This window comes from Populus alba, chromosome 18 (genome assembly GCF_005239225.2).
Source record: "Populus alba chromosome 18, ASM523922v2, whole genome shotgun sequence".
Taxonomy (NCBI): domain Eukaryota; kingdom Viridiplantae; phylum Streptophyta; class Magnoliopsida; order Malpighiales; family Salicaceae; genus Populus; species Populus alba.
Genome location: NC_133301.1, coordinates 10,804,378 through 10,831,267, shown reverse-complemented (window position 1 = coordinate 10,831,267; position 26,890 = coordinate 10,804,378). Strand labels below are relative to the sequence as shown.

Sequence of the window (26,890 nt, the reverse complement as noted above, 5' to 3'; positions counted from 1 at the left end):
ATCCCTTTTAATTTTATTTTCTTGCTCTGTTCTTGGGCACAATAATGATTAAATTTTTTTAATTATTAATTACACCTCTCTCAACAACTATCTCAAAACATGAGAACTCTAAAAAAAGAAAACCGGAGTTCGACCACCATGCTATATTTATGAAAAATTTCTTCTTATGTGGCATACTATGCATGTATGGTGTGTTTCATGAGGGCCTTGACGCCTTATAAGTGATTGATAAACACCACTTATAATTATGCCCATACAGCTAATGAATAAAGTTTCTCTTAAGAAATAATAACAAAAATATCAAATTCCATGCCCTTTTTCCTTTGTATTGATCGCTTTATATTTTATATTTTTAGTTTTTTTGAATTATGATTTTTGTTGTGATCTTACAAGATATTGTGAAAATTAAGGTTTGTAAAAAGCTAAATGGCATAATACTGCACGTGCCCTCTTATTTAGATCCAGTTTCAAAACACAATGCAAATCATATTAACTAAAATTTTAAATATTTTTTTATTTAAAATAATTTTTTATATGTTTTTAGATTATTTTGATATAAGTGACAATGTTGGAATTTCTATTACGTTAATTACCATATGAAGAATGAAGATTGCAGAATGAAGTTTCTCTAAGAAATTATTTCACAAAAATAATAAAGAATGGCAATCATTATTGAGAATGTCGAGTTACCTCTCATAACGCCTCTCTATCTATTCCTTAATTATGTTCTTACCACCCTCACCTTCATAGGATATATTGTCTTGAAGCTAAGACTTGGCGAAGTTTATGTTTACATGAAGGGGGGTAAGTTATGGAAAAATATTTTAAAAATGTGGGACATCCTCTGTATACCTTGTTTCATAATTTTATTTTATTTTTCATATGAAATCAACTCTGTCCCTTCATTCCTTCTCTCTAATGGTTCGCATATTTTAAGACTTGAAGGGCTAATGGATTATAGGGTAGTTGAAGGGTTAGTGTGGAAGTTATATTTCAAGTAAATTTAAAGACCTATGTTTCTCTTTAACTCCATGTAATTTCACCCTCATGATTGACCAAAATTGAAGAGTCATGAGCTCATGCAATGAATTAGCGCAACAAAATACTTCTCTTTTATGGTTCTTTAAAAAATTAAAAAACAACTTATTTAAGAACAATTGTCTTCGTGGTGTCATTCTTATACTTCTCGTTCACGAATCAATATTTGTTAGGTGTAGGTTTCCGTTTCTAAAAGTACTGGTGCCTAAGTACAAGTTACTTTGCTTTATGAAAATTAATGTTTTTGTGTGTGGGTTGCGTGACTATGATGTTCGCAACACAAGAAGCACCGGATAGCTAGATCTCCACTCTATAAATAGACCTGGTTTGTTCTACTTCAAACCACTCTTCCCTGGCTACGCACTTCTTCCTTCTATATTTATTGTATATGTTTCCTTTTTTCATTTTACTTGTCAATGGAAAATGGGCTGAAGGCATTGTGGGTGCTGTCCTCGGTGTTGTTGGTGTCAAACTGGCAACACTAGACTTATGGAAAGGTCGTACCTCAAGTTCCTTGCTACTTCGTCTTTGGAGATTCTCTCTTTGATAACGAAAACAATAACTACCTTGACAAATCAGCTAAAGTTAATTACCTTCCTTATGGGATAGACTTTGACACTAGGCTTCAGGAAAGTGCAGCAATGGTCTCAACATAGCTGACACCATTGGTCTGCTATTTTCTCTCCTATCTTATAATACAAAATATAGTGTTTTAGTTTTCTTTAACATATAAAGTTGAGAATAATGGAATGTGTTGAGTTATGCCTTAACCAATTTTCCTATTTATATATAGGCGGCAGAGCACTGTAGTAAATATAATGATTACAACATCCTATATTAATTTTCTATTTTAATAGATACATGATTAACTGTAATGATTATAACATCCTATATTAATTTTCTATTCTATAATATGCCCCCTCAAGCTAAGTGGGGGATCAACCCGAAGCTTGAACCGAAAAGCAGTAAAGGATGCAACAGGAAGCAGTTTAGTAAAGATATCGGCAAGTTGATCCCGAGAGGGAACAAAACGAATCTAAATTTCTTTCTTGCCAACACGGTCACGGACAAAGTGATAATCCACTTCAACATGCTTAGTACGAGCATGGAAGATAGGATTTGCTAAGAGATAGGTAGCACCAAGATTATCACACCAAATGGTAGGAGCAGAGACTGAGGGAACTTGCAAATCTGTTAACAAGTATTGAAGCCAAATGACTTCAGGGTACCATCAGCAAGGGCTTTATACTCAGTCTCAGTAGAGGAGTGAGCAACAGTACGTTGCTTGCCGGATTTCCAAGAAATCACGTCTAACCAAAAAAGACAAGATAGCTGCCCGTAGACTTGCAATCATCAATACTACCAGCCCAATCTGCATCTGTAAAGCTATATAGAGAAAAAGAGGAGCCTCAAGTGATATGGAAACCATAAGATGTCGTACCTTTAAGATAGTGTAAAATACGTTTGACAGCGGCCCAATGAGAATCTATAGGAGCATGTATAAATTGATAGACTCTGTTAACAGCAAAGCATATATCTGGACGGGTGAAGGTAAGATATTGAAGAGCACCCATGATTTGACGAAATCGTGTAGGATCAGAGAATGAATGATCCGATAATAAAATGACTTTCGAAGGGGAGACTGGAGTATCAACTGGAGTATCAAATGGTAGGAGCAGAGACTGAGGGAACTTGCAAATCTGTTAACAAGTATTGAAGCCAAATGACTTCAGGGTACCATCAGCAAGGGCTTTATACTCAGTCTCAGTAGAGGAGTGAGCAACAGTACGTTGCTTGCCGGATTTCCAAGAAATCACGTCTAACCAAAAAAGACAAGATAGCTGCCCGTAGACTTGCAATCATCAATACTACCAGCCCAATCTGCATCTGTAAAGCTATATAGAGAAAAAGAGGAGCCTCGAGTGATATGGAAACCATAAGATGTCGTACCTTTAAGATAGTGTAAAATACGTTTGACAGCGGCCCAATGAGAATCTATAGGAGCATGTATAAATTGATAGACTCTGTTAACAGCAAAGCATATATCTGGACGGGTGAAGGTAAGATATTGAAGAGCACCCATGATTTGACGAAATCGTGTAGGATCAGAGAATGAATGATCCGATAATAAAATGACTTTCGAAGGGGAGACTGGAGTATCAACTGGTTTGCAGGAAATCATACCAGCTCGGGTGAGGATGTCAAGAATATATATATGCTGACACAACATTAAACCTATACTGGTAGACTGAATTTCAATACCCAAAAAGTAGTGAGCAACACCAAAGTCATGAAGCTTGAACTCAGAGCTGAGTAACTATATAAGGTGATGGAGCATAGCAGAGTTACTACTCGTGAGCAGAATATCATCAACATACACCAGGAGATAAAAGATATTAGTACCATCAGATAATATATACAGGAAGGTGTCAATCTTGGAAGCTCGGAAACCGATGGAAAGCAAAAAATCACTTAGACTAGTGTACCATACTCTCGGTGCTTGTTTCAAACCATACATTGATTTGTGCAATCTGCACACATGAGATGGAAGAGAAGAGTCAACAAAACCTTGAGGTTGTTTTATGTAGACCTCTTCAGTAAGAACACCATTGAGGAAGGCATTATAAATACCAAACTGACGAATCTTTCAATTTCGCGAAACGGTGATACAGAAAACCAATTGGACAGTGGCCCACTTAATAATTGGACTGAAGGTTTCAGAATAATCAATACCTTCCTGCTGGGTAAAACCTCTAGCAACAAGGTGCGCTTTATAGCACTCAATACTACCATCAACACGACGTTTGATCTGATATACCAATCTACTGCCAACAACATTCATCGAAGGATAAAATGGAACAAGTGCAATTTTCGCATAAAGCGGCGATCTCATCACACATAACATTATGCTAAACTGCATACTGGTCAGCATCAGAGAATGCAAAAGGCTCAAAAGAGGGAGAATACAGTACCCGTGTGGAGGTAGAAGTAGCGGCAGTGGAAGCAACCACATTAGTTGTTTTCGGCTGCCGCGGTCTAAGAGTCATAGGATGTCTGCTGTGTGCTGGTGGAGACGCAGGGGAAGACGGTTGTAGCGAGGAGACCTGTGGCAGCTGATAAGAAGACAAATCAACCATAAGTTGCAGACCAGCGGGAGAGGATGATAAAAAAGCTCAGCCTTAAGCACAGGACTGTCAGCAAAGGAGGGGCTGGAAGCAGAGACTAAAGCTGTAAGAGTACTGGCTAGGGAGGGCGAAGCAGAGGAGGGACTAGAAAGTGCCCCAAGACCATGAGGAGAGAGACCAATTGACGATCTGAACCTGCATCATAAGGGTTAGATAAACAAGCATGGGATGATGGCCAAGGGATGGGTGGAGGCTATTGTCGGGTGGCTGTTTGGACTGGCAGAACGAAGTGTTGTGGGTTGTTTGGGTGGTTGGTGAAAGTGGGTGGCGGTGGGTGGTTTAGCAAATAAATACGGTGAGATGCAATGTCAAGACATCGATAACCAAGATGCGAGGAACTATATCCAAAAAACACACATGGAGAGGAATGAAAATTCAATTTATGATTATTACATGGACGTAAAAAAGAAAAACAGAGACACCCAAAGGTTCGTAAAAAATGATAATCAGGAGACCATTGAAATAAACAATCAAATGGAGAGAGATGAGCAAGAACAGGAGTAGGCATGCGATTTATAAGATAAACAGAGGTTTCAAAAGCATAATTCTAGAATCGAAAAGGTGTTTTACATTGCCCTAAAAGAGTAAGACCTGTTTCCACAATATGCCTACGACGACGCTCTATTGTTCCATTTTGTTCATGAGTATGGGGACAAATTAGACGATAATGAATACCAATGGTCTGAAAAAATATGGATAGTTTTCGGTATTCACCGCCCCAATCAATTTGAACAATTTTATTTTTAATGAAAATTGACGTTTGATAACAGTCTGAAATTGATGAAAAATAGAGTAAATATCAGACTTGGCAACGAGAGGATAATACCATACATATTTAGTATAAGCATCAACAAATATAACAAAATAACGATAGCCATCTGAAGAAAAAAGAGGAGCAGGGCCCTATACATTACTAAAAATTAATTAAAATAGAGTAGAAGTTTTGTGACTCGTAGGTCCTAAAGACAAACGCTATGATTTTCCTAAAGGACAACTTTGCCATTGAAAATTAAGACATTTGTTGTTACAAATGATCTTCTTTTTCGAGATTAACAATTGAAAAATACATGAAGTAGGATGACCTAGTCGACAATGCCATAAATCTGTAGAGGCAGAAGTGCAGGGAGACCAATAGGCTGGAGGAACTGACGTGACGAAAGACTTGGTCAGGGCATAGAGACCATCTTTACTTTGACTTGAGAGAAGGACTTCATGGGTCTTGAAATCCTTGACATAAAATACACGAGGGTGAAATTCAAAATAAACATTATTATCAAGACAATTTCTAAACAGAGAGCAGAGGTTTCGTGATTGCAGGAACATGAAGAACATTAGATAAGGTGAAAGAACGATGTGGTGTATATATTTTTGTATGACCAAGATGAGATATAGGAAGGCCCTTACCATCACCAACATGCAAATTATCATTACTAAGATACGGTTCTGAAGCGATTAAGGTGGCAAGATCAGGTGTGACGTGTTGATTGGCACCGATATCTGGAAACTAATCAACAAAACTGGTTGAGGAGAGATTGCGCTGCACCAGATTGGCAGTAGGTTGTTGGCCATAACCTCGGTACTGGAATTGAGGACAATGGGGAGCTGTATGGCCAAAATTTTGACACAGTTAGCAGCGTGGATTCTGCCCCCTATTGCGTTGCCAAGAGCCCTGCCTATTGTCACCAAAGAAGGAGTTTTGAAAGCTGCGGTGATCAGGTTTGCAGTCAGCAAATCAGTTGCCTCTACTATTGGACTGGTTAGGACACTAGCCACCATTGAAGCGGCCCCTGCTGCGGCCATAATTGCCAAAAGTCTGGCGTTGCGCAACAAGAGCAGAAGATGGGCAGCAGAGGAGCATGTATGGCAGCAGAAGATTTGTGAAGAAATTCATGTGTGAGGAGATGGTTGTGAAGATCTGCATATGATAAAGGTTCAACCTTGGTAATAAGACTGGTAACTAAGTCTTTAAACTCTCCCCGAAGACCACGAAACACATATAAATTGAAATCTTCAAGCGAAACTAGCCGACCAGCAGTGATCAATTCATCAAATAAGGCCTTTGCTTTTTGCATAAACTGTCGAAGATCCTGAAGAGAGTCGTGAAGTTGCATAATACGAGAGTTGGAGGTGGAAGCGAGAGCTCACTCAAGAGTGCCCCAAGCTGAACAAGAACTTTAACAGCCAACAACAAGATGCAAAACTTCCATAGATAGGGAGGAAAGAAAAGCACTTAGAATGAGTTGGTCCTGTTGTTTCCAGGTTTGAAAAAATGGATTTACTTTGTCACACCCGACATCACGGCGACCACAAAAAATAATTCTCTAAATTATTAAAGAGAACAGATTTCTGGCATCTGGTTCTTTTGGGAAAAAACTTGTTTAAGGAGTCGCCACCTAGTATTATGGTCACTAGCAACCCTAACTGGTCAACAGAGATTCTATGGTTCGGGACTGGTTACGTAGAAGGGAAGATATTATCACCCCTTAAACGTTCTGCCTAAGGCAAACTGCATTGTTGTTTTTGTCTTAAATTGCTAAATTTTTATTGGTTTATGTTTTGACGATTTATTCACAATATTCCTGACTCTGGCGTCAGTGAATATCTAACTACGGATAATTCCAACTCTGGCGTTGATAATTATTACGTAGTTAATAAAATAAATTTAGATTAATATTTTTAGATTTTGGCTCTAAAACTAGTGAATAAACTAAAATTACACATTCACATATTTTTTTTATTTTTGTTTATATAATTAAATAGAAAAGGAAAAAAATAAAATAAAATAAAATAAAATCAGTGTTTTTATTTTATTCCCGACTCTGGCGTCAGTGAATAAATAAGTAAAAAAAAAAATTTATATTTTTTTTATACATGCACATAAATTTTTTTGCTAAATAAAAAAAAATAACGAATAAAAATAAGATAAACTCAAACCAGTATTTTATTCCCGACTCTGGCGTTGGTGAATAAACCAGTAAGTTTATATTATTTTTATTCATGCATACAAATATTTTTATTTTATTTTTTATTTCTCCTATTTTTATTATTTTTTTATTTTTTCTATATTTTCCTATTTTTTATTATTTGTTTTTTGCTGGGCTCAGCTCAGCCCACAGGGGCTGGGCTAGACCCAGCTAGCCCAGCCCAGTCACTGGCCCAAGCCAGTGACCCGGCTGGGCTACAGCACGCATGACCCAACGTCATGCGTGCATGGCACCGTGCGAAGGTAATTAATTACCTTCGCACAGTGCCAAAATGCACTGAAATCTCTTTCTTTGGTAAGCAAAAGACACTGAAATCTCCAAAGTTAAAGAACGAAGAAAACAGAGGAAGCTTACCTTGTTGCAGGTTGCTTCGCCGGAGTGTCAGCGTGTCGGGCGATGATCAGCGGTGGCGCCCGTCAATAGTAAGCCAGAATTCCTCCTTCTACCTCTGCCTAACTGCCCTCTGTTTCCTCTGCCCTCGTCCGAAAAGTTCACCCGTGCTCTGTTTTTTTAAAATTCTCTCTAGTCCCTCTCGGTTCGTTTCTGTGTTCCTGTTTTAAGCTGGTATTGGTTGGGAAAAGGTTTACTCCTGGTCTGGGGTTTAACCAAAAAACTTAGGAGCCTCTCTGGTTTATTTGTATTGGTATCGTTTTCGGTTTTGGTTTCCTCTCTCTCTACAACTCTGCAACCAGCCCCTTGCTCTTTGGTGCAGCTCGGTTTATATAGGACTTGGTGGGTTGGTAACGGGTCGTAGGCTGAAGAACGGCCACCATTAAACGCTCATAACTGAGGCCAACGGACGACCATTACTGCTGCAATGTTCGGCCTCCTTTACTGTGGAAAACGGTTGCTGGTTTAAAGAAGAAGATGAACAGCGTCTTCAAAACGACGCCATTTTGGAGACAGCAGTGGCCATTTTTACTTTGACCCTCAAAGTTTCAAAACTGTTGTAATTAAGCCCCTGGTTTAAACGGTAATTAGCCCCCTGCATTTGCGCGCCTTTTTCAATGTAATCCTTGGATTTTAATTTCGCAATTTGGACCCCAATCGTTAATATTTCTTCAATTAAGTCCCTGATTTCATTAATTTAATTAAATCCAAGTCCAATTAAGTATCAAAACTTATCAATTCTCCAATTAAACCCTTAATTGGATTAATTAAATTAATTCCAAGCTTAATTAAGTCTCAAAACTTATCAATTCTCCAATTAAATCCTTGATTGGATGAATTAAATTAATTCCAAGCTTAATTAAGTCTCAAAACTTATCAATTCTCCAATTAAATCCTTGATTGGATGAATTAAATTAATTCCAAGCTTAATTAAGTCTCAAAACTTATCAATTCTCCAATTAAATCCTTGATTGGATGAATTAAATTAATTCCAAGCTTAATTAAGTCTCAAAACTTATCAATTCTCCAATTAAATCCTTGATTGGATGAAACAAATTAATTCCAAACTTAATTAGATTAATTCCAAAGTTTAATTAAACCCTAAAACTTCTAATCATGTTGCCCTTAGCCCAAATTTTAATTTATTCTTTATTTATTTCATTTTACTTGTTTTTTTCATCATTATTATTATTTTTTTATCATCATTTTTATCGTTTTTTTTAGTAAATAAAATAATAATAATAATTAAAATAAAAATGGTCAAAAATTGGGTTATGACAGTTGCCCCCTCTTTATAATATTTACTATACAAAGATAATTAGAAAATTTTATTTTATTTTAGCTTTGTGTAGTAAATTTATAAAGAAAAGTAGATACAGAGAGAACTTTTTCTTTTTTCTTTTTACTTGAAAACTTCAAAAAAAATAAATTGACACACGACCTTTATAGAGAGATATCGAAATTAAAAAACAAGTCATTTGGAAGACGACCCACCTTTTTTTTTGTTTTTTTTTTCTTTTCTTTTTGTTTGTTTTTTTTTAAAATGGATCAAATTATTTTGGGCAACCTGCCCGATGATAAAAGAAACGCGAAGAATTTCGCGAATGGTCTAATTGTTCCAGACGACCTTCCCAATGATTGAAAAAAAAATACGAGGATGATTTTTTATTTATTTTTATTTTTTTATTTTTTAAGATGGTCACATTGTAATGTGTTACCAGCCCAGATGGTCACATTGTAATGGGTTACCTGCCCAGTTGGTATATTGTAATGGGTTACCAACCCAGTTGGTCACATTATAATGGGTTACCTGCCCAGTTGGTATATTGTAATGGGTTACCACCCCAGTTGGTCACATTGTAATGGGTTACCTGCCCAGGTGGTCACATTGTAATGGGTTACTTGCCCAGTTGGTATATTGTAATGGGTTACCACCCCAGTTGGTCACATTGTAATGGGTTACCTGCCCAGTTGGTATATTGTAATGGGTTACCAACCCAGATGGTCACATTGTAATGGGTTACCTGCCAGTTGGTCATATTGTAATGGGTTACCTGCCCAGTTGGTATATTGTAATGGGTTACCAACCCAGTTGGTCACATTGTAATGGGTTACCTGTCCAGTTGGTATATTCTAATGGGTTACCAGCCCAGTTGGTCACATTGTAATGGGTTACCTGTCCAGTTGGTATATTGTAATGGGTTACCAGCCCAGATGGTCACATTGTAATGGGTTACCTGCCCAGTTGGTATATTATAATGGGTTACCAGCCCAGTTGGTCACATTGTAATGGGTTACCTGCCTAGTGAGAAAAAATACGAGGATTTTTCAAAAATGGTCTAATTCACATAGATTTGAAGGAGGTGGAAAAAATGACATGATAGGGCTCGAAGGCGCACTATTCCAAAAGATGGAAGCTCGAAGGAAATGAGGGCTCAGAGGTACGCTCGAAAGGGAATGAGGGCTCGAAAACGCACTCAAAAGGAGGTAGGATAGGAAATGCACTACCTTTGATGGTCGAGGGCTTGAAGGCGCGCTCGAAAAGAAATGAGGTGAGGGCTCGAAGGCTCACTCAAAAGGAGGTAGGATAGGAAATGCACTACCTTTGATGGTCGAGGGCTCGAATGCGCGCTCGAAAAAGGTGGAAAAACACAGAGATTTTTCAAGTGGCCTAATTCTCATAGGCGGCCTGCCCAGGATGAAAAATTCTCAAAAAATGAAAAATTTTCAAAAGCAAATTCAATCTTGCCCATTTCAAGTTGGCCTTCCATTTGATGGATTTCGTTGGAACTTTCTCATATGAAATTTGCAAAACTCATTGTTCAATGTCTCGAAGTTTAGATGATATGCATGCATCTTTACCTGTTTTGAAATATAGGCCCCCATTTCTTCTTAGTCTTCTTGTTGCTTGACTGATGAGGACTTGCTACCTCTAATTCGGGTCATCTTTGTCACTTGGCTTCTAGCCCATTCGAGTTAGCCCATGTAAATCTATTTCTAGATTTGTTTGCACAACTCAGCCTTTGTGGTGCCCATCGTGACCCACTTGCTTGCTAAAGATTTTTTTGACTCGTCAAATAATTTGAGAGGATCATTCATTACCCCTCGTCTCACTGCTAAAAACATTTGGTATCACTTGTTGAAAGGATCAAACTGTCTTTCATAAACCAAAATGCCCCTTTGTCTTGTTGTAAGGAATGATAGATTTTCCTTAAACACAATGTTGCCCCCTTGTACTAGTTATTGCCCTTAAGTTTGCTATGTCAGCGACTTAGACAAATAATGGTTTTAGAAGGCCATTCTCTCATTTTCAGTTTGGTGAAGGAATATGGGTCTAGAATGAATCTTGAAATCTTGATCTTGCATTTTGAAAACAAAAATTATTTCGATGTGAATCTAAAACAATTTGCTTTTGAAATCTTTGCAACTCCTTGGTTATTTTCTTTCTTGGAAAAAAAAGGTTATTTGCTCTTGTGTTTGGCAATGAGATCTTCAGTCATGAGATGACCTTTTGTTTCAAAGTGAAGGGCTCGAGAAAAAAGCTCGAGGTTTTATATGAGAAAAACTTGTCTCTTTTTGAACATTTATTTTTATTAGCATGAATAATAATTAGTAGCTTATTCTTGATGTCATGAATCTTATGAAAAAGTGTTCTTTGCATTTTGAGAGCATTGTTTATTGTTCTAGGTTGCTTGCTTGCTTGATTAGAAAGGACTTCTACAGGCACGTAACGTAGGCTGTGGTTTTTGGCTATGAAAGAAATGGATTCATAAGGCTCAAAGAGTGTTTCAAGGTTTCAAAGACTGAAGATCACGATCAATAGTTTGACTTTTGGCGTCATTCATATTTTCTTTTGCCGCTCTTCTTTGATTTGCTCCCTTTTTATTTTTCATTGCTTTGCTAGAGCATACTCATTTTATCTTGATTATCACTTTTTCTTGTGATTTGGGCATGCCCCCTAGCATTTGAGTTTCTTGGACTCTTTTGCCTCTTGGCTTTCTCACGGTTTTATCATCTTTCTTGATCATTGAAATTTCACTTGCCCCCAGTGTAAGGTGTGATCTTAGTCGGGATTTTTTTCATGAAAGAAGAATTATTCAGGCTCAAAAAGGGATAGCAAGGGATGTACTTATTTTAGAATGTGAAAGGAATAACAAAGATGGCCTTTCCTCATTTCAAGCGCAAGCAGTTAAGATCAATAAACTTTGACCTCATTTAATGTGATGGTTTGGTCTTTGCAAAGATGCATTTCATGGATCATGAGCAACGAGCGTACTACATACCATTATTCATACATTTAAAAACAAATGATTCAAGAGCCATGGGTAAGGGTGTTTATTTATTTGTTTTTTCTTTTCTTTTCTTTTTTTTTTGTTTATAATTTAGTCACCTCAATGATGGAGTTGCTTGATTCAATTGTCATTCTATAAGTAGAATGTTAAAAATATCATTTTTGAATGAACATCAAATTATTTTTGAAATCAAAATGCCAGATCAATTATTTCAAAAACTCCAATAGGGAAGTGGATTTTGGTAAAAGAGATCAATTATGTCTATGAGATCATGCGAAGTTTGTAAGGGCATATTTTTGGTTTTTTTTTTTTTTTTTGCAGGCACCCCTTATGAAAAATTTGCAAAGAGAAATAATTGGCCCAATCTTATTTATTGATTTGATAAAGACTTATACATCATGGATAATATTTCTTTACAGAATCAGAGTTCACAGGCCTAACTACGTCCTCCCCATCCATTCTTGTTAGTATCAATGCCCCTCCTGAAAATGCATTCTTCATTACATAGGGTCCTTCATAATTGGGCGCCCATTTACTGCGATCTTCACCTGGTAGTGATAGAACTTTCCTCAATACTAAATCTCCCTCTTTGAGTTCTCTTGGCCGAACTTTTCGGTCATACGCCTTAGCCATCCTTCTTTGATACAACTGGTGGTGACAAATTGCTGCTAACCTTCTCTCGCTGATCATATTTAGCTGTTCGTATCGTAGCCTGACCCAATCAGATTCCTCGAGTCCAGATTCCATGAGGACCCTTAAAGAAGGAATTTCTACTTCCAATGGTACCACTGCCTCCATTCCATATACTAAAGAGTATGGTGTAGCCCCGGTTGATGTCCTCACTGTTATTCGATACGCATGGAGAGCATAAGGAAGCCATTCATGCCAATCCTTGTAAGTAATCACCATTTTTTGAACAATCTTCTTTATATTTTTATTAGCAGCTTCTACAGCGCCGTTCTTCTTGGGTCTGTAAGGGGACGAGTTGGAATGCTTGATCTTCCACTTTGTGCATAGCTCCGCTATCATCTTTCCATTAAAGTTTTGAGCATTATCAGTCACCACTCTCTCAGGTACACCATATCTGCAGATTAGATCTTTCTCGATGAACCGCTTGACCACTTTCTGAGTCACATGGGCATATGAGCAAGCCTCTACCCATTTGGTGAAGTAATCAATCGCTACAAGGATAAAACGATGTTCGTTACTGGCTTTTGGATTAATAGGCCCAATCACATCTATTCCCCACATTGCAAATGGCCAAGGAGACACCATGTTAAATAAGGGTGTAGGAGGCGCATTGACTTTGTCGCTATACACTTGACATTTGTGGCACCTTCGAACATGATTTATGCGATCCTTCTCCATGGTCAACCAAAAATAACCTGCCCTTTGCATCTGTCTAACCATCATGTGTCTGTTTGCATGGGTAGCACAAATTCCTCCGTGCAATTCTTGTAGGGCCTTGTTGGCTTCCAGATCACTCAAACATCTCAGTAAAGTCCCATCAAACGACCTTTTATACAAAATCTCCCCATCTATATAGTATTCCATGGCCATTCTTCTCAAGGTCCTTTTATCTACCTTCGAGGCTCCCGACGGGTACTCTTGATGCTGGATGAATCTTTTTATATCCATGTACCATGGGTCTTTATCTATTTCTTCTTCTATTAAACAACAATGCGAGGGAGAATTTCTGATCTCGATGCTTACAAGCTGAATTTTGGCACCACAATCAATTATAGCCATAGAAGCTAAGGTAGCTAACGCATCGGCAAACTGATTTTTGTCTCTCCCCAAATGAGTAAATTCTATTTCATCAAAGCTTTCAGCCAATTTGGAGAGGTATTCCTGGTATCGTCTCAATTTTTCATCCCTTGTCTGTCATTCACCTTTTACCTGACAGATTATTAGCATTGAGTCTCCATATACTTCTAATTTCCCTACATTCATCTCTAACGCAACTTTCAATCCGTGGATGCAAGATTCATACTCAGCTGTGTTGTTTGTACAACTAAAGTGCAGTTTTACTGAGATAGGATATTGCTTTCCTTCTGGGGAAATTATTACAGCACCTACCCCATTGCCCGATACATTTACCGCGCCGTCAAAATACATAGACCACCAACCACTCTTCTCCTCCTTTTCTGTTACTAGCACATCTTCATCAGGAAAGTCAAAGTTCAATGGCTCATAATCCTCAATAGCATTATCGGCTAAATGATCCGCAATTGCGCTTCCTTTTACTGATTTTCTGGTCATGTAGATGATGTCATACTCAGCTAGCAGTACTTGCCATCTGGCTATTCTACTCGACATGTATGGCTTTTCAAAGATATACTTTAATGGGTCCATTCTTGAGATCAACCAGGTAGTGTAGTATAACATATATTGTCGCAACCTCTTCGCACTCCACGCCAGACTACAACATAACTTCTCAACCATACTGTAACAAGATTCGCACTCGGTGAACTTCTTACTCAAATAGTAGATGGCTTGCTCCTTTCTTCCTGACTCATTCTGTTGCCCCAACACACAACCCATAGCTGATTCGGTCACAGTTAAATACAGGATGAGTGGCTTTCCGTGTACAGGCGGAACCAACAATGGTGGTTTTTGTAAGTACTGTTTGATTTTATCAAAAGCTTTTTGGCAATCTTCATCCCATGTTCCAGGATTCTTCTTTCGGAGTAATTGAAAAATCGGTTCACATGTCACTGTAAGTTGTGAGATAAAACGAGCAATATAGTTCAAGCGCCCCAAAAAACCTCGAACTTCCTTTTCGGTCTTTGGAGCGGGCATGTTTTGTATGGCTTTTACTTTGTCAGGGTCCACTTCTATGCCTTTATTACTCACCACAAATCCTAATAATTTGCCTGATTTCACCCCGAATGTACACTTTGCAGGATTCAATTTCAATTGATATTTTCTCAACCTCTCGAACAATTTCCTCAGAGCTGGGATATGACTTTCTTCATCTTTGGACTTCGCGATCATGTCGTCCACATAGACCTCAATTTCCTTGTGCATCATATCATGAAAAAGTGCTACCATTTCCCTTTGGTACGTTGCTCCAGCATTCTTTAATCCGAATGGCATTACTTTGTAACAATAAGTTCCCCATGGGGTGATAAATGTCGTTTTTCTCTTATCTGCTTCAAACATTTTAATCTGATTATAGCCGGAGAAACCATCCATGAAAGAGTAAGTGGAACTCTTAGCAGCATTGTCCACCAATACGTCTATATATGGTAGCGGAAAATCATCTTTCGGGCTTGCCTTATTCAAATCCTGGAAATCCACGTACACCCTGATTTTGTTGTCCTTCTTGGGAACCGCAACAATGTTAGACACCCATTCAGAATATTCTACTACCTCCAAGAAACCTGCATCCCACTGTCTTGTTATCTCTTCTTTGACCTTAAGCAATACATCAGGTCTTGTTCTTCTTAGCTTCTGTTTGACTGGACGACAACCCTCAATCAAAGGTAACCTGTGCACTACTATTTTAGTATCCAAACCGGGCATGTCAGCGTATGACCAGGCAAAAATATCCACATACTCCCGCAAAAGGGCGACCAATTCACTCCTCATAGCTGTAGTGATCAACATCCCTATTTTTAACTCCTTTTTGTCATCCTCGGTACTTACATTTATTAATTCTAATTCCTCTTTTGCAGGCTCCCATGCATGTTCAGATTGCTTCATAATCTTCTTGAACTCCTCAATGTCATCTTCACCATCTTCTTCCTCATCCATTGAAGTTATAGTTTTATCAAAATTAGGCCAATTATTCTCAATGCAATGGGTTTGTAAGTTTATCGTTGTCCCGCTTTCAGATTCCCTGAAAGCGGAAAGTGCCTTTGTTATGAGTGCATAATGAAAAGGTGAAACTAGAAGGTATGATGAAGGGAAAAACAAAGCATGATCTCATTAAAACTTGAAATGATAGAAGGGCTCAAAACAAAATCTTGTTGCCAATATCTTGAGCCACGATTACTGGCAACGCAAATTTATTCAAACAAAATGCAGCAATAATAAAAAGCAAGCAAGCAACAAATGTTTACTTTTTAAAGATAACTGGGACTTCTTGAATTTCCCAATTGTTCAACTCTTCCCCTTCAGTTAATCTTCTCACAAACTCGGGTAAACCATCCTCCAGAGCACTCACAGTCAGTTGGGGTAGTTCTTCATAAGGGCTCTCTTCGTCTTCAAAACCCCCTTGGGGTTCTTGTTTGTTGATCTCTTCCAGATAGTGGATGGTAGCACCGCTAAATTCTTTACTCATCCTCTCAATTTCACCCCCAGCATTGATCACTTGTGCAGGTCGAGGGAATGTTACGTGAATTGGAGGGATCTGGATTCGACCTTCATTAGGCTCCCTTCCTTCGATTCGGGCTAACCTCCTTTCTCTTTTAAACTCAGCCGCTCTCTTGAAATCTTCCTTTCTAGGTTTAAAACCTAAACCAAACCTCTGATCTGCGCATTTCATCTTTATTACATTGATCCTCTCGGGCATTCCTGTGATAGGGTCATATTGGAATGGCAATCCATGCTTCAGAAAATATTTAGCAGCCATCCTTGCAGCCTCAGAAACCTCTGGTTTCCTTCGCACTGTATTCTCAGGTACCCATTCAACATTTACTACCTCAAATGCGTGTAGGTTTCCATCTTTACTCTCTTCAGCCTCTATATAAGGAATCAACACGTTTCTCACCATAGCTAAAGCCTCTTCAGCCCTTACTGTCACCAGGTTTCCATTGATGATAAACTTAACCCGTTGGTGTAATGAGGATGCAACAGCTCGTGCTGTGTGGATCCAAGGTCTTCCTAACAACATGTTGTATGTGGGATGAATATCCATCACTTGTAAAGTTACTTGGAATGGTTGGGGGCCGATTACAAGCTCAACATCAATATTTCCCATAATCGGCCTTGGCGAACCATCATATGCTCTAGCTGTCAATGTACCTGGCTTCATATGAGAGACATCAACTGGCATTTTATCAAACACATGCCTTGGCAACACATTTAAGGCAGAGCCATTATCTATGAGCACCTTCGCAATAACACAATCCTTGCACTTTACGGTGATGTATAATGGCTTATTATGGCCGGCCCCCTCAGGATCAAGCTCATCATCGGTGAAGTAAAGATAGTTGGTGGCTTGAATTCTGCCCACCAAATGCTCTATAGAATCGTATGTGATGTCTTGAGGAATATATGCCTCGTTGAGAACCTTTTGAAGGGCATTCCGATGGAGTTCTGAACTTAATATCAGTGATAACAAGGAAATCCTAGCTGGCGTCTTTTTAAGTTGTTCCACCATGCTATATTCACTATGCCTCATCAATTTCAAAAACTCATTAGCTTCTTCATCACTTACTGGCTTATTAACTTCCTTCGCCTCTACCACATTCTTCCCTTTATCCTTTTTATGGTTTTCTAACTCTTCGGGAGTAAAGCATCTCCCACTTCTGGTGAGTCCTCCTACCTCGGTATTGAAAACTGGAGTAGGACTCGGCCTACAAAAGGAATAACCATAATTATAGGGCAAAGCATTATAATTTCCGCTAGAAGTATTCAGAGGCTTAGTTAGGATCATTTTAGGTGGACCCCCTTCAGTTGGTTGGTATCGACAAACTTCCTCCTTATTGTCATAACCAGTCAATGTTCCTACCAAATCATCTTCTTCATGTTTCATTAATCTCAACACCCCTAGCGTCATCATACTTTCCACCTCATAATTAAACTCCTCGCAAGAGTCTATATTGTGCCCAAATTGCTGATGATATTTGCAGTATTCGCTCATGCCTCCAACAGCTTGCACATTGACTGGTATTTTGAGATACCCAGCTTGTTTTAACATCTTATACAAACTATCCATTGTGACTTTCAGTATTGTTTTACCCTCTTTTCCCACCTCCAAGCTATTGACTCCCCCACTTCCTGAAGCGTGGTTTGGTAAAGGGTTGGATTTCACATTCGGGGAATCATCAAAGGAAATCCACCCCGCTTTGATAAGTTGGAGTATTTTCCTTTTGAATGCAATACATCCATCGATGTTATGACCAAGGGCTCCAGCATGGTATTCACATTTTTGATCAGGTTTATACCAAGCGGGGAATGGTGGTTGTAAAGGGGGTAAAGGAACAAGTGCTATTTGGCCGATGCTCAGAAGCCTTTTATGCATTTCGGCGAGAGTTAGAGGCAATGGTGGAAGTTGTACTTGTTCCTCTGAGAAATTTCTTCTTGGGCGGTAGGTATTGTTGCTTGGGTTATTTGTGGGGTTATTTAGATAAGGTGAGGTGAATTTTATGTTAGATGTGGGGGGGATGGTCATGGTTGGCCTGAAATTGTGCTTTCTTCCCTTACCTTCACCTTCGACATTGTGGACGTCAGCCTCCTTCTTGTGTCCAACAAAACCCCTTTTTTCACTAGGGTCTGTGATCTTACCCGTTCGAATGGCTTTTTCAATTCGTTCAGCTATAACAACCAAATCAGAGAAGCTTTGTGCAGAACTTCCAACCAAGTATTCAAAGTATGGAGCTTTGAAGGTGTTGGAAAATAAACCGATCATTTCTTTCTCCAACAGTGGCGGATTAACTTGTGCTGCCGTTTCACGCCACCTTTGTGCATATTCCCTTATAGATTCCTTATAACCTTTCTCCAATGAATGCAAGCTTGATCTATCAGGGTCTATGTCTATGTTGAACTTATAGTGCTTAATAAAGGCATCAACTAGGTCTTTCCATCCCCTTATCTTGGTGTTGTCCAAACGCATGTACCAAGTGAGCGCGACATCACTCAAACTATCCTGGAAGAAATGGATCAACAATTTCTCATCTTGCACCACCTCGGCCATCTTATTGCAATACGACTTAAGGTGGGTTATTGGACATTGATTTCCGGTGTATTTGATGAATTCTGGCACCCTAAACTTCTTAGGAATGACTATGTTAGGTACCAAACACATCTCAGTAGCTTTCACCAGGTCATACAAATGATTTCCTTCAACTGCCCTTACCCTCTCTTCTAGGGCAGCCCACTTCTCTAAACCTTCAGCTCCTATCATTTTGTCCTTATGAGACCCCTCCAAGGTTAACTCATCAGCATGAGGAATCCTCATTGGGTATATAGGTTGAGCTGGGAAATGCGTAGCATATTGAGGCTCCGGCGAAGATCCACTTGCCCCCATGTTTGGTAGGTTGAAGAACACCGGAGGCGTCGGTGGTAGCTGAGTGGTAAATGTTGGTTGAGAGGATGTCCCTTCTCCCGACTTAGATCTCAGAGCTTGTTCGAGTAGGCTAGTAAGCCTAGCGACATCTTCCTTCAGACTGTTCAACTCCTTTTGATGTTGGGCATCCAATTGAGTTCTTTCTTCATTTTCCATTTTTTTCCGCAACCGTGTATTATGAGTGTGTTTTAATGGGGGACCTATATTTCACCTGTGTGAAGTATTATGACAATTCATAAGTGTATGTTCAAAATGCATGAATGTGAATGCAACATATTGGACATGGATTATTTCATGGGAGGGTGACATAACAACTGTTATTCTTCGGATGCTTGGTTAGATCTACATCCGATACTTATTGCAATGCCGAGAGGAGATCTGTTTAACCTTTTACCATCTGAGCTTTCAGCCTTATACACTTATTTGAATAAAAGTAAATAAAGGTCTTCACCTTTTTTATTTAACCCATAAAACTTTCATTACAACAAATTATTCATCTTAATCTATTACAGGGGGAAAGGCACTGCCTCTATTAGATATAGCTTTTAGAAACATATCAGTGTTGTTCATGCTCCCTCGATACTTCGCGATGTCCCCTCCAACTTGACGAGCCTCTACCCTTAGCCAATGAGCCTCGGTCGCAGCTCGATCAATTTGCTCTTGAAACTCCCTTATTCTTTCAGTATTGATCAAGTTGTTTCTGGATAGAGAATTATTAGCCGTATCTAGTATTTGAACATGACTCTCCAACATTTTCTGACTTTCTAGCATTTGTTCGATCTTTGCTTCTCCCTTTGCTAATTTAGTCTTCAATGCCTTCGCTTCAATTTTACTACTATTGAGTTCAGTTCTCAAATTCTGCGTGGCTTTGACTATCTTCTTAGATTTAGCCAATTCCAATTCAACATCTTTTAACTGGCTCTTGAGTTCTTTCAGATCTGTTAAACGCTTGCTTGACACAGCTTGATTTTTGACGGCCAATTCCTCCCAATACTGGGCCTTTTCCACCTGAAGCATCTTCTCCTCATTGATGACTTTTATGGATTCTAAGTCATTCATTGCTTTCATCCGATCTCGGCCCAACAAGTCCCTTTCTTCCTCAGCCAATTTCCTCATAGCTTTTTCTTTGCCCAACTGATGCTCTAATGATAGTCTCAAATCCTCCTTTGTTTTAAGCTCGGCTTGCAATCGTTGTACTTGCTCTCTTAGTTCTTCTTCGCAACTCACCCTCTTTCTTCGGGTGCCCACGAATTCTGAAATTTCTACCATGTCGGAGACTCTTCTGTCACGCCATTCAGGATACTTTTCACTAACTGTGGGATTTCTTGATCCATTCTCCTTCTTTATCAACAACAAAAAGTTCCAATCCTGCTTAATGCTTTCTAACATTTCCATGGCGGCCCCTTTATAGACCCCGGTAAATTGAGCTATGTCAATTGTCCTTGGAACACTTTGTATGCCCCCAAGCTGCCTTGCAACTAAAGCAGGTGCAGAACTGATGTATCCCGTTACTCCAATTAATGGTACCCAAGGCTTTTCTCCACAACTCATCAAGCTTGTCATATTCCTCATCCAAGGAGCTTTCCAATTAAAAGTGCTTAATGGAAGCCTTTGCAATTTTACCCTCCAATCATCTTCCGAAAAGCTCTCCCATTCTTTTGATACGAACAACTCGAGTGGCTTTTGGTCAAACCACCAGAAATTATTGAATATTGGTGTCTCCGTTTCTATATGACTTAACAACCAGATGAATAGTAAAGAGACACAACACCTCATGGAACCTTTACCCGTTTTCTTGCAATGACTAAGAGATAGGAAGGTTTCCGCCAAAATCGCGGCACACGGGTTGATCTTTGTCTTTTCATATTCCATAAACAAATTGGCAGCTTCCAAACTGATAATTCCCGTAGTAGAGGGACATAGAACCAAACCAAATATTCCCAAAGCCAATATTCTATGTTTCTCTAATTTAGCATCCGGGTTAGCTTTTTTAGCAACCAGCAACTCCTCTAGTCGTTTCCATCTAAGACCCCCAGAGTTATCTTTTTCTCTATACGGTATTAGTTGAGGGATCCCTAGCAATTTGGCAAGCTCATCCATGGTGTCGTCGATTCTCTGGCGGAAGTACACTTTGTAGGCATCTTCGGGGAATTCAGTCAACACACTATACTCTTCGATGGTAGGTGTCATGTCAACATTTCAGAAAGTGAAGCGTCGGTAATCAGGATCCCAAAAATGTATCATGGCTTTTATAGCTGATGGTAAAACTGGCACTTTCAAAAGGTGCAAAATCCTCCCATACTTCACAGCAAATTCTGCTTCATCTATCTGATACTTCGTGAGTGAAAACAATCTGCTAGTGTCATTTATTATGCACCTGACATCTTTGAGTAGCGGTGTCCCACTGGCATTTGGTCTAGGGCAGTCTCCCTCGGTCATTTGCAAAGATTCATATTCGAGTCCATACTCAACAGTGGTTACCTCACGAATGACGGTCATTATGTCACCCGAAAGTCCTGTAATGAAAATGCTTAAATGTTATGCTCATCTCAATGAAATTATATAGGGACCAACCTAAAGAATAGGTTCTAGTCATTAAATACATCTGGGTAGTTTTGCTATCTAGTCTCAAAGGTCTTTCGCATGCTCAGTGATCATCCTCGAAAGGTTGATATGAGTTTTACAAGCAGCGTGAAGATAGAGGCCCTGAGTAAAATCAGTTTGGCATATCAACCACTGTCGAGCAAACAAATCATGCGAGAGTTGGATAGTTTCACGAGCCTTACCCAGGCTAAAGCCATTGGGGTGCCGTTACTTCTCCACTTATCTTAAAGTTGGTACCACACGTGTATATATATATATATATATATATATATATATATATATATATATATATATAAAATGAGCTTGAATGATATCCTTATATATGCATGATAAATATGAATAATTACACGTGCTAAAACAGTAAAAATAATAATAAAAAATAAAATAAAATAAAATAAAATAAACAAAATAAAAATAAAAACAAAAAATAAAATAAAATACACAAAAAATACATAATAAACAATAAATAAATAAATAGATAGATAACTTGATAAGCACCAACAAAAAAACAAATAAAAAATAAAAAATTTTTAGCAATAAAAGAAACAAAGAAACAAAGCTTAGTCCTAAAGTCCCCAGCGGAGTCGCCATTCTGTCACACCCGACATCACGGCGACCACAAAAAATAATTCTCTAAATTATTAAAAAGAACAGATTTCTGGCATCTGGTTCTTTTGGGAAAAAAACTTGTTTAAGGAGTCGCCACCTAGTATTATGGTCACTAGAAACCCTAACTGGTCAACAGAGATTCTATGGTTCGGGACTGGTTACGTAAAAGGGAAGATATTATCACCCCTTAAACGTTCTGCCTAAGGCAAACTGCATTGTTGTTTTTGTCTTAAATTGCTAAATTTTTATTGGTTTATGTTTTGACGATTTATTCACAATATTCCTGACTCTGGCGTTAGTGAATATCTAACTACGGATAATTCCAACTCTGGCGTTGATAATTATTACGTAGTTAATAAAATAAATTTAGATTAATATTTTTAGATTTTGGCTCTAAAACTAGTGAATAAACTAAAATTACACATTCACATATTTTTTTATTTTTGTTTATATAATTAAATAGAAAAGGACAAAAATAAAATAAAATAAAATAAAATCAGTGTTTTTATTTTATTCCCGACTCTGGCGTCAGTGAATAAATAAGTAAAAAAAAAAAATTTATATTTTTTTTTTATACATGCACATATATTTTTTTGCTAAATAAAAAAAATAATGAATAAAAATAAGATAAACTCAACCAGTATTTTATTCCCGACTCTGGCGTTGGTGAATAAACCAGTAAGTTTTATATTATTTTTATTCATGCATACAAATATTTTTTTTTATTTTTTATTTCTCCTATTTTTATTATTTTTTATTTTTTCTATATTTTCCTATTTTTTATTATTTTGTTTTTTGTTGGCTCAGCTCAGCCCACATGGGCTGGGCTAGACCCAGCCAGCCCAGCCCAGTCACTGGCCCAAGCCAGTGACCCGGCTGGGCTACAGCACGCATGACCCAACGTCATGCGTGCATGGCACCGTGCGAAGGTAATTAATTACCTTCGCACCGTGCCAAAATGCACTGAAATCTCTTTCTTTGGTAAGCAAAAGACACTGAAATCTCCAAAGTTAAAGAACGAAGAAAACAGAGGAAGCTTACCTTGTTGCAGGTTGCTTCGCCGGAGTGTCAGCGTGTCGGGCGATGATCAGCGGTGGCGCCCGTCAATAGTAAGCCAGAATTCCTCCTTCTACCTCTGCCTAACTGCCCTCTGTTTCCTCTGCCCTCGTCCGAAAAGTTCACCCGTGCTCTGTTTTTTTAAAATTCTCTCTAGTCCCTCTCGGTTCGTTTATGTGTTCCTGTTTTAAGCTGGTATAGGTTGGGAAAAGGTTTACTCCTGGTCTGGGGTTTAACCAAAAAACTTAGGAGCCTCTCTGGTTTATTTGTATTGGTATCGTTTTTGGTTTTGGTTTCCTCTCTCTCTACAACTCTGCAACCAGCCCCTTGCTCTTTGGTGCAGCTCGGTTTATATAGGACTTGGTGGGTTGGTAACGGGTCGTAGGCTGAAGAACGGCCACCATTAAACGCTCATAACTGAGGCCAACGGACGACCATTACTGCTGCAACGTTCGGCCTCCTTTACTGTGGAAAACGGTTGCTGGTTTAAAGAAGAAGATGAACAGCGTCTTCAAAACGATGCCGTTTTGGAGACAGCAGTGGCCATTTTTACTTTGACCCTCGAAGTTTCAAAACTGTTGTAATTAAGCCCCTGGTTTAAACGGTAATTAGCCCCCTGCATTTGCGCGCCTTTTTCAATGTAATCCTTGGATTTTAATTTCGCAATTTGGACCCCAATCGTTAATATTTCTTCAATTAAGTCCCTGATTTCCTTAATTTAATTAAATCCAAGTCCAATTAAGTATCAAAACTTATCAATTCTCCAATTAAACCCTTAATTGGATTAATTAAATTAATTCCAAGCTTAATTAAGTCTCAAAACTTATCAATTCTCCAATTAAATCCTTGATTGGATGAATTAAATTAATTCCAAGCTTAATTAAGTCTCAAAACTTATCAATTCTCCAATGAAACCCTTGATTGGATGAATTAAATTAATTCCAAGCTTAATTAAGTCTCAAAACTTATCAATTCTCCAATTAAACCCTTGATTGGATGAATTAAATTAATTCCAAGCTTAATTAAGTCTGAAAACTTATCAATTCTCCAATTAAATCCTTGATTGGATGAAACAAATTAATTCCAAACTTAATTAGATTAATTCCAAAGTTTAATTAAACCCTAAAACTTCCAATCATGTTGCCCTTAGCCCAAATTTTAATTCATTCTTTATTTATTTCATTTTACTTGTTTTTTTCATCATTATTATTATTTTTTTTATCATCATTTTTATCGTTTTTTTAGTAAATAAAATAATAATAATAATTAAAATAAAAATGGTCAAAAATTAGGTTATGACATACTTGAAGAGAGATACCATCATAGGCAAGAACATATGTTGTAGCCATCAACAAAATCAAAAACTCCTTGGCCTAGGAGATAAGGCAACATCTGCATACGCCAATATAAATAATTGGTGTTTGTTAATTTGAGGGAGATGACTTGATGAGTGTGAGAAAGGGAGATAATGCTTGCAGTAGTAGAGGCAGTAAAGGCAGCAAACGTGGGCTGCAAGAGGAGGCGTTCACCAGCCATGGCAGAGGAGGCGCTACAAGAGAAGAGGGCTGCATTGCCGGAGAAGAAGAAAGCTAGATTGCTGGTGCTGCAGAATTTTAAGATGTATGTAGCGGCTGTTCGATTGAAGAAGGGAGGCTGGGAGGCTGTGAGAAAAGTAGGTTTAATTTTTTTTAGGGTTTCGTGGCTCTGATACCAAATTAAGAATAATGGAATGTGTTGGGTTGTGCCTTAACAAACCTTTCTATTTACATAGAGGCAGCAAAACACTGCAGTAACTGTAATGATTACAACATCCTATATTAATTTCCTGTTCTGATAGATACATGAGTAATTGTAATGATTACAACATCCTATATTAATTTCCTTTTCTATAATATATAAAATAAATATGTTCTAACTAGATAGTTGTGATCGTTTTATTAAATTACAATTAGAAATCTTGCTAAGTCTGGTACTAATGTTTTTGTTGCTGAAATTTACATAATTTATTAGAAGAAGGATGATTAGGTTTGTTCTTTTGTTTCTTGTATACCTTGAAACATAAATTTACGACGGTCTGAACATAACCGAGTTTAGTAATGTGGGCAGTTATGATCTTAATTATTATTCTTTTGTTTCAGCTGAGCAATTAGGTTTCGACAGTTACATTACGGATTTTGGTGTCGGAGGTTGCACTAATTTTCTAGATGGTGTAAATTATGGATCTAATGGAGCTGGCATCCTTGATTCTACTGGCTCTCTTGCGGTGATTACTGATCATATGCCTCTCATAACTAAAACCTTGTATTATTCCGTATGAATTTTGCGTAATCTTGTTTGCTTCGGCAACGCTAACTATTCATATGTTTCTTTTGAGTATGTGAAGGGAGAACTATTTACAATGAATGCTCAGTTATTTAATCACAATATCACGGTTTCACGAATTTCCAAGATCTTGGGAAGCGAGGAAGTTGCTAGGAAGTACTTGAGCCAATGCATCTATGTGTCTGATATGGGCCATAACGACTACCTCAACAATTATTTCTTGGACGACTACAATAGCAGCAAGCTACATACTCCTGAAGAATTTGCTCAACTTGTCATTGAAAATTATGAAACTCAGCTGGAGGTTAGCCCTAATTAATGTCTCTTGTAAAACAACAATTAATGTTTGACGTGATTGGAAACAAACAAAGACGTGAGTGGAAACAATAATTAGCCCTACTTAATCTCTACTTAATGTCACTTCATTCCGTTTTTTTTTTTTCCTTGCTGCCAGAAATTGTATTGCTCAGGAGCAAGAAAGATAGCTGTGTTCGGACTTATTCGGGTAGGATGTATGCCGCACAAAATACAAAACCATCCCGATGACGTAGATGCATCTTCTTCATGTGTAGAAAAGTTCAACAGTGATGTTCACATTTTCAACGACAAGCTAGCTTCCAACACTGCTACATAAACTTAATGAAAAGCATGCTGATGCTGTGTTTACCTACATAAACTCTTATGAAATTGATTCTGATGATCAGCCAAATACAGGTACGAATCCCCTCTCTACCTCTCCCTCCCTCCCTCTCTCTCTCTCTCTCTCTCTCTCTCTCGGTTTAAGACGACTTTTTTGTTACGCCTCCGATACCAATATTACTTTTTCTTGCTTGCAGGTTTTACATATACCCGTGAGAGCTGTTGTGAGGTAGCATCTGGTTCAGTCCCATGTGCATCTCTCTCCGTCCCATGTAGCAACAGGAGTGACCATGTGTACTGGGATGGAGAAGATGATTGTCCAATAAGTTCTTAGAGAATAAAATATTGTGACTGTAAGAACAATGGAAAGACATATCCACTGTCTTTTTATAGCCTTTCACAATATAATTCCAATAAAATTTGCCTTTAGGCATTAGTCCCAAGAAGCAATAATAATGACTAAATCATTTGGATATCATACTTAAACTCCATTCATAGAAGGATTTATTCTTAAAGTATAGAAGTCGATTCGGA

At 38.2% G+C, this 26,890-nt stretch overlaps 1 pseudogene; it reads left to right on the top strand.

Moving 5' to 3' along the window:
* The first annotated feature begins 1,454 nt into the window (after nucleotides 1-1,454).
* Nucleotides 1,455-26,690, top strand: LOC118051689 (GDSL esterase/lipase At1g29660-like; annotated as a pseudogene).
* The last annotated feature ends 200 nt before the right edge of the window (nucleotides 26,691-26,890 follow it).